The sequence below is a fragment of the Idiotropiscis lumnitzeri genome, chromosome 11 (assembly GCF_059441095.1).
Source record: "Idiotropiscis lumnitzeri isolate Australia: NSW breed Sydney's pygmy pipehorse chromosome 11, RoL_Ilum_1.0, whole genome shotgun sequence".
In the NCBI taxonomy this organism is placed as follows: Eukaryota; Metazoa; Chordata; class Actinopteri; order Syngnathiformes; family Syngnathidae; genus Idiotropiscis; species Idiotropiscis lumnitzeri.
Genome location: NC_142401.1, coordinates 17,460,479 through 17,473,248, shown reverse-complemented (window position 1 = coordinate 17,473,248; position 12,770 = coordinate 17,460,479).

Here is a 12,770-nt window from a genome sequence, read left to right as displayed (position 1 = left end):
AGCGGCGGGTTCGCACGATGGCCTCACAGTTAAGGGGTGTGGGGTTATTCACATTGGAAAAAATTTCGAGTCACATGAAAACTAGTTGCACGATGCCGCAAAGTGCACAACCGTGAAGTCACATTCGGTCGGACCGATTGTGCCGTGTACCTAATATATTTCTCATTCTCAAGATGCAATGTTGGTTTTAAATTCTATAATTGATCATCTATCATCTGGTCGCCAGATCAGTTTGGTTCATCCTGTTGTTTGTTGATATCGAATGGATTGAAGGTCAGAGTGTAAATCTTATTTTTGAATTCAAACACTCCCCTTTTGAGTGTTTCCAAGAGAGAGAGAGAGAAAAAAACACTAATCCTTAATATCACAAATGTGTATAATCCTCTCTTTTCTTCTTTTTTTTTTGTTTTTACTTTGACCTTTTGCATGGCGAGTGGCATCAAATCCAATTCCGTGGCCCGCCTCATCGGACTGATCTCGGCAAGCTGTGAAAAGCCACAGTCGTCATCCAGCGCCGGGTCCTGACATTTAAATAAAAGATGATGCAATCCAAAAGAAACGCCGCTCTCGCTACAAAAATCTGATAACACAGAATAGCTTTTACCCCATTTCATAAGGAGGTCCTCACTTGACGGCAGAATTATTTTTATCTCTTGTGCTACACTGTCAGGCCGTTAAATATTCATGGGAATTCTTGCGCCATATTTACATACAATCCACTCTCTGTAGGTTAGCTTATTTCAAGGGCAGGCTTTTACTTTTTGTACAGGATTGATTAACTAACTTTGTGTTCTGCTGAACTGAGAGTAAGTCAAGACACAAGGTGGCAGGTTTTCGTCTCACATTCGGATGGATTGAACGCTGTCACATCACTTCATCGTCAAGAAACGGGACGCAATGAATATTTCATCCCCGCTTCGCGCTGCACCTTTGCTGTCTGCATACAGATGTTCACTGCTTTAAAACACTGTTTGGCTCCATGACGCGTCTCGTTTAGGGGGCTCGGGCGGTGTCATCAAGCGCTTTGTAGGAGAAGCGCCTCTCTTTATTGGCACCTCACCCAGGTGAAATTAATATGCACACTTAGTCTGCATTTGTTGCAGAGTTACTTTCGTTCAATCCAATGCTAGCAAGCACAGTGATAAAAAAACTAGTTATAACTCATATTTCATATTATATTTTGACATTATTTTGCCAAGTAACATAAAAAGACACCAGTTACACTTGATTGTGGTCGAAGGAGTGCTGCAGCATTTCTCATCAAACTGCAACCTGGAATGGACACCCGTCAATCCCAGAGCAGTGGACTGTGAGCTTGATCCAATTTAACAACTCTCTTTCAATTATTGTGTTCGAGCAAAGCTTCACGGCTGACATTTTGGGCCATTTTGATTTTGCATTGCCCGGCAATCACCATATTCACATTACCATAAGACCAAATGTCGATGCCTTTATATTATTTCCAGTGTGGTGCTCAAAATTGCGAACGTAATGAAGTTCATATGAAAAGATTTTCGTTTGTCGTTGTCCAAAATATATTTTATTCCCGAATTCTTGGGGACATCAGATAATTCCACTATAGGAAGTGGAAAGTCAAGGCAATATGGTGGTGGACCGCCCCTTTGCAATTCAAACAGGTTCCAAACTGTTATAATCATGGTGGAATATCCCAATACGGTTTGTGAGACATCACAAGGGACTGACAATGACAGATCAGACATAGAAATAATTTTTCAAAATAGGCCCAATTATCAGAGTGACCCAATTTAAGATGAACAATTAGGAGTCCCCCTAAACTATGATTAATGCTTTAATTGATTAAAAAGGTGCGTCCCAATCATTTTTGCATCTTCACCAAAAAATTCCTATCATGAAGCAACATGGTCTATGACAACAGCTGCTCTGAATCCAAGCGGCACCTTACAGCGAGCCTTCGACTAATCTAACACACACAGCCTAAAGCACCTGTTCACAATTTGTTTTTGTTTTTTTTCAAGAGGTGGGATTTGTCGCCAATGTATTTTTGCCCCTTTATCCCTAATCTTCTCTATGTGTTCCCGTCCCATGAATTGTGCATGAAATCTTTGTCATCTCATCAGTGGTTCTTAATAAAATCACTGCGTAATGGCAAGGTAAATTACACCCTAATTGCAGTGGCATTAATTAATTATTCATCTGCAGCTTCCCTAACACAGCCTCAGACGTAGCTTGAGCTTTCTGTGAGGAAGATGTAAAGGAACACATGTACATCTAGTGCAAATTGAATTATATCGCAGCCTCCTTCTTGTCGCCAGAGCTTTGTTTACTGAACTCGGGACTAAAATTGCAGCTTTATTGAGAAATGATTGTGATGGATATGTTATGCATGCTAACTCACTTAAGCTTAGAGGTCAAATTAGATTTACTAGAGAAGAAAGCAAGATCCTTGCATGGTGTACTGTAATCCTGAAGGGTGTTTGTGCAGTAGGGTTTTTATATGAAACAAATGGACCAACCAATTAGGTAGACGACGTACCATAAAAACTACTCTGCTCTCTTATACTGTCTAATCATTCCAGTGTCTTACATAAAACAATGAACAAATCAAGTCCATTCCGACAGTAAGAAAAAAAAAAGAAAAATAATTTATATATATATATATATATATATATATATTTGTTTATCAGGACAGGAGTAGAACTCGTAGTACTCGTACTCTTACCACACTTTGAGAAATGTCCTACACTAATTGCCAAATGTAATTGGGCAATGAGGTGGTGAAGTACTGATCCCGTGATTGAAAATACAATTCATGCTTTTACGGTCCTTACAAGTACTCATATATCTCTTCAGACTGCTGCTTCTGTAAGTAGTTGCCACATACCTTGTTGCAAATCCCTCATTTGCATGAGATGACAGAATGATAGTATTGCATTTTTTTTTTTTGAAAAAAAACATAATGCGTCCTTCAAACATCATGAGAGAGATACAAAATGAGTTAAAAATTGAAGGGCTACTCTTTGGTTATTTTCACCAATCTGGTGGGGCACACAGAACAACGCTGTCTTCATTTAGTGGTAACACACCTAAATGTACAAGAAATAGACAAGCTTAAACAAGAGTGTCAGCCACTCTTGCTCCAACCACAACAAATTGGTTTTCAAAGGAGACCAAGGTGGCACTTTGACTGCATAATCCATTATCGTATTCAAGCATGAAGAGCATTTTTTTATACGTCCCTGCGGGGGACACAAGCGGCATCGTAAATGCGTGACTGCTGATGGCTTTCATTTGCAGGATGGACGCCCAGGCAGTCTCCCGTTATGGGATGGAGGTTTATTGAAAAGCGTGCCTACCTGTGTGACGCTCCCGACGTGGAAAGAACAGCTAGTTTGCATTGAGCAATTCCCAGTCAATTTTCCCAACTTCCTCAAGCGGAAAATGAGCCGAGCACAGATAAGATGCACAAGTGCACCATTGGGGTATGTCGTATATGGTAGCACACAGTGAACGTCCTGTAGACCAGATCGACAGGACATGCTTGAATCGCATTGCATAAATATTCTCGCATGATTTCCGCGGTAATGTGCCGGGCTCCAGCAATCATTTACAGTACTTATCCTCTTTTATTTTTATTTTGGGGTTGTCATAGACCTCCGCCCAGAGCGCTGAGTGAGTGAAAATCAACAAAACAAGGTCAGATGAAAACATGCAGCGCTAAATTGTGATGAATCGCCTCCACTTGCACATGTTGAATTTGAATGTCATGTTTTTCAAAGTCAGTAGGATTCTCACATGCAAAAAAAAACAAAAACTTGAGGTCATTAAGGCTGTTAGAGACAGCGATTTTATTTTTAATGTATTGGTGTAAAGACCAGTTGTGAATTGTATCCACACTGCAATGTTTGAACCAGCACTTAAATGAAATACATAATTGACTCACAACAGGAAACTTTTTTTTAAGTACGTAAGATGCATTTATAACATAATCACTCTTAAGTATCAAACTGTGACTCTCTGCAGCCATGAAACGTTGTTTTGGTTTTTATATGCTTATCCTCTGTCAAGTCATCAAGCAATGAGCAAAGTGACTGATGATGAGACCAATGAGATCAGACAGAGGCATCACGAGCGATGAGTCATGGATTTTTGATAACGATCTCGGGTACCAAACATCAGAGCCTGAGTCACCAAGTCAGTCCAAGTCCAACGTCAAAGTCATGAAGATCGCATTCTTCGATATGAGAAGTATTGTCCACTCTGAATTCTGGCCTCAGATCCAGACAAACAACCAAAAAGTGCACAAAGAAATCCTACGAAAGGTTTGTGACGGGACAACTTGTGGCTGCCTCACCATCGATACTCACTTAACCTGAATGCTTGTGTTTTTTTCCTCTTTCCCGAGCTAAAAGAGGACATCAAAGGGGACCCATTTTGAAGATGTGGGCAACATCAAGATGGAATTGTAACAGAAGAATCCTTCCAGAAGTACAAGAAGGCAATCCTAAAGCTGCAACCGACGGTAAGAATCTACGCTGATGTGACTGTTGCCATCAAACTGGTAACATTTAAGCTATAGCGATAAATAAATAAACAGGTCATGCTAGCAATGTACGCCATGCATGGGTATTAGTGAGCAGGGGGCGTTTCACGAGGGAAGAGAAGGGAAGAGTGATGTGAGGCTACATCAAGTCTTGCTAGCGGCTTCAAGAAGACTGCAAACTCAATTTATGTGTGTGGTCAACACCAAAGAGGGACAATCCATGGACTCCGAAACATCTCTTCCAAGTTGTGCACATCTGCAAACATCTGCTTTTACTTGGGAATACAATAACCCAACTATTGACGCAATCAGATTCCAAAAGGTTGCTGAGTACAACATCAATCCCTCAAGTGTGATATGGCTAAATTGCTGTTTAGTTGTTTTTTTTAATCACATTTATTCCATTTTATTCAAGTTTAGTGACTAAACACCACCAAAAAAAGGTTAATAAATGATAATGGTGGAAAAAGGGTTTCATAATACACTCCAATGAAAATTAAATGCAAAATAATAAAAATAAAATAATCGATTCTCAAAATATTATGGCTACAGCCCTAAATGGAACACTGTCAAAATGCCAACAGTTGCCTTTCTGTTAGCAAATGTCAGTTGCTTCCAGTCGACCGTGCACCTGCCAACATCTCAGATGATAAGACCTGAAGCTCATCAGCAGCAAAGAGCCTTTGCAGTGCTTCTGATTGATCCACATGTCAAGCCCTCACAATCAATATGACAGACACAAAGGAGGCTGTTATTTCACCATGCTAACCATCATCTGACATCTATTTCAAAAGCTGGCTAGTTTATAAGATCACAACCTTTTTAGTATTGAAAATCAAAACAAGATTCTGGCCTTTTAACAAATTAGGAGCATTTACACAAGCTAATGGGACTGAGGTGCAGAGTAAACTCTGTCCACAAGATGTCCTCATTTATTTACCTGGATACTTATGAGTCTCCTATCATTTTTGCTTGTTTCAACAGCATGCCACTGAACAGCTCTTTTTATACTTTCCAGCCTGTATTAGCTGCAGAAAGCACCTACTTAAGCCATGCAGGTGGAGATGATGATGAAAAAGAATTCAAACATTTTGCTGTGCCTGTGTGCTCGTTCCAGCCCTGGGCTCCGAGCCAAAGCGCCCCGGCACCACAGTGCAATAGCACTCTTGTCTTTCAAATTGTGTCACTCGACACAGCGGCCATCTGGCTTCTCTCCGAGGTGCACGGTGACAGTGATTCAAAAATAAAACAGGTCAGGCAGATGTTGTGGAATAAAAAAAAAAAAGTATCAGTTCAGTCTTCATTGTAGTTTCACGATAGCAATGGATGATGTGTTTATACACAAAAGAATTCACAAGATGGATGAAACGTTATCCACTCAGGATTAGATCGCTTGGATGAGGTCGATAAAGGCATGCTTGCAAAAGATTGGGTTGGACGAACAAGCCCTGAATTAATGTTTTTCCGGACAAAAATTCCCAAACATTCTTCATCATCATGCTCTTATCGAGCACACCACACAACGATATCTTCAACACCAACAGCGAGTCTCCCTATCCGAACCCAATGTCTTTTATAATACCAAAACAGGGCAGCTGTGGACCACATTAGCATTTGCCATTAGCCCCAACCATTTTCCAAGCTTAAAATAAAATTCACTGCGTTCAATGCAGAAGTTATATACCCAGGCAATTCAAAATGACACATTTTAGAGCATTAATTGCAAAATTGTGTTAATGAGAAAATGCGATACTTTTGCTCAAGGTTTTACTATCAGAATCTGATCCTGGCCAGTGTCCAGTGTTCACCCTATTTTTGCCAATTCTTCACCAAGGAGCAGAGATAAATTTTGTACATTCTTTTTTTTATAGTACCACTATCCTGTGAAATTCTATTACACTGAAAGATGGAGCCAGACACTGCAGTCAGTTGACTGGACATACTGCAGCTCAATTAAAAATTTTGTTGCACGCATGCGACTCGTATCAGATATTTTTCAACAGATTTTTTTAACAGTAAATTCAGATTTTTTTTTCCAAATGTTTTTTTCTAATTGATATGATCATATAAATCTGCTACACATGAAATGTGTCTGCAGTATGAATGCTCGGCTGCACACATCCGAACCATACGTCATCACAAGCCCAGTATTTGACATTGTGCTTTGTGTGCATGTGTGTCACATCACAGATGCGTTGCATTCACATTAGAAGTCGAATTTGTTTTTTGTAGCATGAAAAGATTGGATTTAACATAAATTGGGCATCACGCACTGCAGTATGAACGGAGCCTATGATGATCTGCTACTCATACGTGGTAGCCAAACCTGGATCACATTCGGGTTCACAAGTCCAAAAAGTCTTAAATTCAACAGAATTCTACCAGTTGGTGGCTGTACAGTTACTGGAGTAAAAATTGTTAGGTGTCCCAATATTTGTGTCCAAACAGCGCGGACGAGCACTCCCACTAAGGACGTACACTAAGGCTCGGAAAACTCTGATCTATGGCACTACAGCGGGAATTGACCCTCATCGGATAAACCGTTCCGAATTGCCCTCCTGATATATAGCAACCTCTTGTTACTTGTTATTGTACCCCTGTACTTCACCCCCACCCTCACCCCCCACCCTCGCGCCAATTTTCCCTATTCCCCTCAAGGTCAACGCTCCATGCTGCTGTACAAAGTAGCAAATCCACTCTCACATCTTAATACCTCTCCCTCGTCTACTTCCCCAAACCATGAGCGTCCCCAATTTTTGCGGCAATTGTTTCACCTATATTTACAAAAATAAAGTACGACTTGAACATCAGTCACGAGCCATGCGGAAGCTGACATTTGTGTGATATATTTAGATAACCCCAGTTCATCCAGATGCACCCGCAATAGAGACAGCGAAATAAAACTTTTTTTTCTTTTTCCCTCCAGCACACTTCAAACTAACAGTAATATTACACACTTTTCAAACACATTTTAAATATATTCGCAAACAAAAATGGAAGCATAAAATGTACATATTGTCGTATGTGCTAGATACCCTTCGTGCCTTTAAGAGGTGGGGCCTGGCGAGGCGCTGTGTGATGTCGCTGAGTCTGAGGGCCCTACTCTAGTCTAAAGGCGGAATGCTTGAGACTGTTTCCGAACATAGCAAGTGTTGGTAAAAAAATTCTTGGGGACAAGAAAAGCTTTCTGTGATTGGCTGGCAATCAGTTCAGGAAGTAGACCGCCTACTACCCGAAGACAGCTGGGTTAGGTTCCAGCGCCCCCGCGACCCTAGTGAGGACAAACGCTACAGATAATGGATGAAGAAAAACTCTTTGGGACAATTAAAATTGTATGCAAATGTCTTTGAAGAAAAACGAACAATCACTACGTTCATGAACACTTGCAAGCATTCACCGCTCAGTGAGATACACCTTAACTGTCCACATGAGTGTAGCTTTCTTTCTCTTGGGATTTCCTAAACAGGCGCAGTAAGAAATGGCGGTTTGCGCTGTTGTGGGACTGAACAAAGCCGACTTCACTTCCCGCCAATCAAAGCGACTCCCCTCATCATTCCCTTTAATTTCAGTACGGAAGAGGCCGTGCAGGAGTTCGGTATGTGCATCATACGTTTATAAGCAACTGCTAGAAAGGAAAAACTCCACTTCCTGAGGATATAGTTGGTCGAGGTGGTCAAGTGGGCACTTGGAGAGCATGCCTTCAAGCCCTTATCATGCATGTCCGGCTTTAAGCTCTGCAGTTACCACTCTCAGCTTCCAAGCCAGTGACGTGATGGTGGTGTGGGTTAGCTCGCCGAGTGGGTAGACAGCGTAGGGCGAATGCAAATAGATAGATTGCGGGAAAAGAAATTGCAACATTGCATTGGGTGAAGCGCAATATAACAGCACCATTTAACTTTCCCTCTGCTGCCCCAAGGGGTTTTCATCTTGATAGATCCAAGACCTGCACATTATTTTATTTGTAATGAGGCATTTATTCATATTTTACAATCAAGTGTCATGTTGAAGAAATGCGACACCTGCAAAGAGAATGCCATTGAACGTGCTACAAAGGAGCAGGAAGCACACTAACAGGCCATTTTGTTTCTCACTTTTCTATGCATGTGGCTTCTAATGTGCACACAAGAAAGAACAAAAAAAGTGACAGAGCCAAGCATCAGCTTTCTATTCTTTTCTCTATGATTTATTTGCTTTTTTTTAGGATTTTAGTAAGTGATTATAATTTAAGCCGCTTTTTTAAAACGTCCTCTGACTAAAGCAGCATGCACACATACCGATTTGTAACATCTTCACTAATATTTTGAATGTGGAAGACCCCACACATGATGAGAAAAAAACGGAAAGTGTATTCTTATATGTGTGGTGTACTTGAGATGTACAGCATAGAACACCATACACAGAACGAATTTGCTGCTAACAATCCCCGGTCCTCTCCTTCAAACAAGAAGTCTGCTGTCGTTCCAAGGTTGAATTGCAAGAGGCAGCATTGGACATCCATACTGGAAAATACGAAGAAATGAGAGTAGTAGTAGTAGAAGTAGAAGAATAAGAAATGGAAGAGCCTCGGCTTACTTGTAGATTATTTGGTAACCATATTGCTGTTGCAAACTCTTCTCCATATACAAAGTGGAGAATAACTTTCGTGACATGTTACACAAGCAATATACACGATCAGTTGCTCTTCTATTTGTGAAGTCCAGGAGCTTCGGGTCACTTCCAAATTGGCTATCATTCCAGTTCATGTGCCAATCACAGAATCTGTAGTTTCACCAAACTAGGTGTTGGCCACACACATTAAAGTTTCCCATTGTGAATATGGAAAGATGTTTAACGTTTAAATTGCGGCTGGCCGTTCACGGAGGAAAAATCCCTCTCAATGGAAAATCCATCCATTATCGGAAACGATTCTCCTCACTATGGTCGCGGGGGGTGCTGGAGCCTATCCCAGCTATCATCGGGCAGTTGGCGGGGTACACCCTGAACTGGTTGCCAGCCAATTGCAGGGCACACATAGACGGACAACCATCAACCAGCCGTGCTCACACTCAAACCTAGGGGAAATTTAGAGTGTCCAATCAACTTGCCATGGGAGGAAATCAGAACGCCTGGAGGAAACCCACTCAGGCACGTGGAGAACATGCAAAGTCCACACAGGATGGCCAGAGCCGGAATCGAACCCTGCACCGCTGTGCTGTGAGGCCATCGTTCACCGTGCTGCCCCTCAATGGGACAGTGTGTAGAATTTAGTGCCATCTAGTGGTGAATTAATAGAATGTGACAATCTAAGTTCAAAGTTAGTCACTTATCCAGCATATTTGTGATCCGGTGATTGTCTCCTTTGAGTAGCCATAGCAGAAAAATGGTCGCGAGACATGTCAACATTCTGTACGGTCAGCTCCCAGCCTTGTAATATGATTAGTGATTACTTGACCTACAATTGTATAAACAAAAAATGTACATTGATCAGATAAAATATATTTTTATATTTTTATATTGCTGAAATTAATACTTTTTTAAAATGAATGAACTTTGAAAAATCAAAGCATTCTAGACAATGTCTCTTTAATGTACCGTGCGTGACAGGGCCATCACATAGGATGATCATTCAGAGATTGCAAGAAAGGGAAACTATTCAATTTATTCTAATTGACGGTGTGTATATACTCGGATTTAGTATCTTTTGTTGATTTTCATCCCCCCTTTTATTATTTATGCCAAATACCTCAAACATCTTTTGTTAAGACAAAGTGCTCTATTTAAATAAAATGTCTTTCATCTGTCCATCCCGGGAACATAATAAGATGCTTTGAAAAGTTGTACATATCCAGTCCGTGATACTGTCAATCCAATATGTTGCTGCACAGGAAAACAACTTAAGCATGATTTCAATACAGCTATTTGACGTTATGACAGGGAGCATTGTATAGCCGGATATGTGTCAGTACAAAGGGGATGCTTAAAATTCTCCACACTCGATGCAGAGTTCAATGTGTGTACAAATGTTGAATATATGTGTGTATGTGTTTGTGTGCGTGGGTGTGTGCGTGTGTGTGCATGTGTGTGTGTTTGTGTCTTGTAAATAAGACAAAAGATTTAAAAAAAAAAATCTCATTCAGCTGACGTATTTATCAGGAAGCTTTCCAAGAGCTGTCGCTTCCGACGCTGTCTTGGCTCGCCTTTGTAGCGCCCACTGGTGTGTGTCGCTGTGCTTCCTTTGTGCGGCGTTCACAATCCCGGCGATAACATTGAAATGTGCTCAGCGCGTTCACAAAGCAGGCCCCAAATTGCTTTGTAACTTCATGAACACTTTGATGCATGTCACCCTGGCAAAGACCTGCGAGATGTTCTTTTTTTTCTGCACCCCAGATAGATGTTACATTGTGTAATTGCGTGTCAAAATAAGATGTGATAAAGACCTGAAAAAATGTCAAATGTAGAAGACAATCTGTACTTTGAGTTTTATGCAAATAAAAATGAAACAGATTAAAAACGCAACAGAAACCCCATCTTGCAAGACACATTCAAAACATTTTGTACACGGTGGCTCAAAAAAAAAGTATAAACTCTGTACTGTTCTCTTCAAAACACATTACTTCATAAAAGCTACATTTAAATGAAATGCAAGGAATTAAGCAGTTTGTGCTTCATGATTAACTCAATGTGGCACCAGGAGTTTGCGACTTTTCCACTAAGGGGGATTGTAATACAATCATGTGGACACAAACAAAGAGATTCACAACAACTTTAATCCACTCAATAATTTGCCATTTTTTATTGGGGATAAATACTATATGTCTGTGCGTATTGTTAAATTGTTCGTATTGTTAAATTGTTCATCTACAACGTATTATTGTGGTGCTGCACCATTTGTGTTCAAATAGCCATTAGGCTGGTAGTTGTTTTCTAATGTCACATCAAAAATAGCAAATAAAACTCTAACAAAAGAGCAAACATAAAAACGTGTTTTTATTTGACAGTATGTTACCGTCAGGACTCAACACGCATTGAAGGGAATGTGAAGCGGTTCTATTCAAAATTAAATGCTGAAAACTCAACTCAAACAACAAACTAACTTCAAAATAAAAGGCCAAGTCAGAAATCTGTAGATAGATAAACTCAGACCTGACTTTCAGCAATCATATCAAATCAATCACCAAAATGCCTTTTGTCAGCTCAAAAACACAACCAGATTGAAGGATTGCATGCTCAAAGCAGACCAGGACAAATTTATCCATATTTTTCTCTCCAGGAATTAATTTCGAACGGTCTTCTACTCCCAGAAAAGAGCATCAAACAGCTGCACCTCATTCAGAGCACTACAGGTCGGGTTCTGACCAGAACAAAGCGATCAAAATAAAATACTCCAGTTCTAAAGGCTTTACACTGGCTCTCAATGGGCTGTAGAATATATTTCAAAATTATGCAACTGGTCTATATTAATCACTGAATGGTTCTGAATGCGGCGTCACGGTGGCCCGACTGGTTAGCACGATGGCCTCACAGTGAGAGACAGCAGCGGTCGTGGGTTCGATTCCGGCTCCGGCCTTCCTGTGTGGAGTTTGCATGTTCTCCCCGTGCCTGTGTGGGTTTCCTCTGGGTACTCCGGTTTCCTCCCACATTCCAAAAACATGCATACTGTCCTCAAGAGCTGCTTAATGTTTCCCTCCTCCAACACATCTGATTCAAATGATCTGAACTAACCATTTGAAGCAGGTCAAATGATTTGCCAAGACGGCTTGTGTGAAGCACATTGAGTTGCCTTGCGTATGAACCGTGCTATATAAATAAGACTTCCTTGCCAAGCCTAACTAACCAAGCAATGGTGATTAAAAGAACACTTTGCACTGATGAACTTGGAGATAATCAATACCTGGCTGACCGTGGAAATCAAAAAGTCAGCTCATTATAAAATCAGACAAATGTTAACCTTCATGCTAACTTTTTATCCATATTGTATGCCAGTCTAATTTGGTAGCTGATGAAAATGGAACTTCAATACTCAGTTTTGAATTATTTTACCCCAATTACCAACTCATTACTAAAATGTATGCATCATAATAGTAAGTCATTCATAAGGCTAAAGTCCTCTTAATTGCTTTCCTCCATGAATGATGCTGTGAAGCTTGCTATCTCGCTAACTGTCGCTGCAAAAAGCCTTACTAAGCACTGAAAATCACATAATGACTTCTGGGGTGTGTGTGTTATTGTGTTATTGGTTAAGGGTGCTTTGGAAGGTGAAAACTCCCCT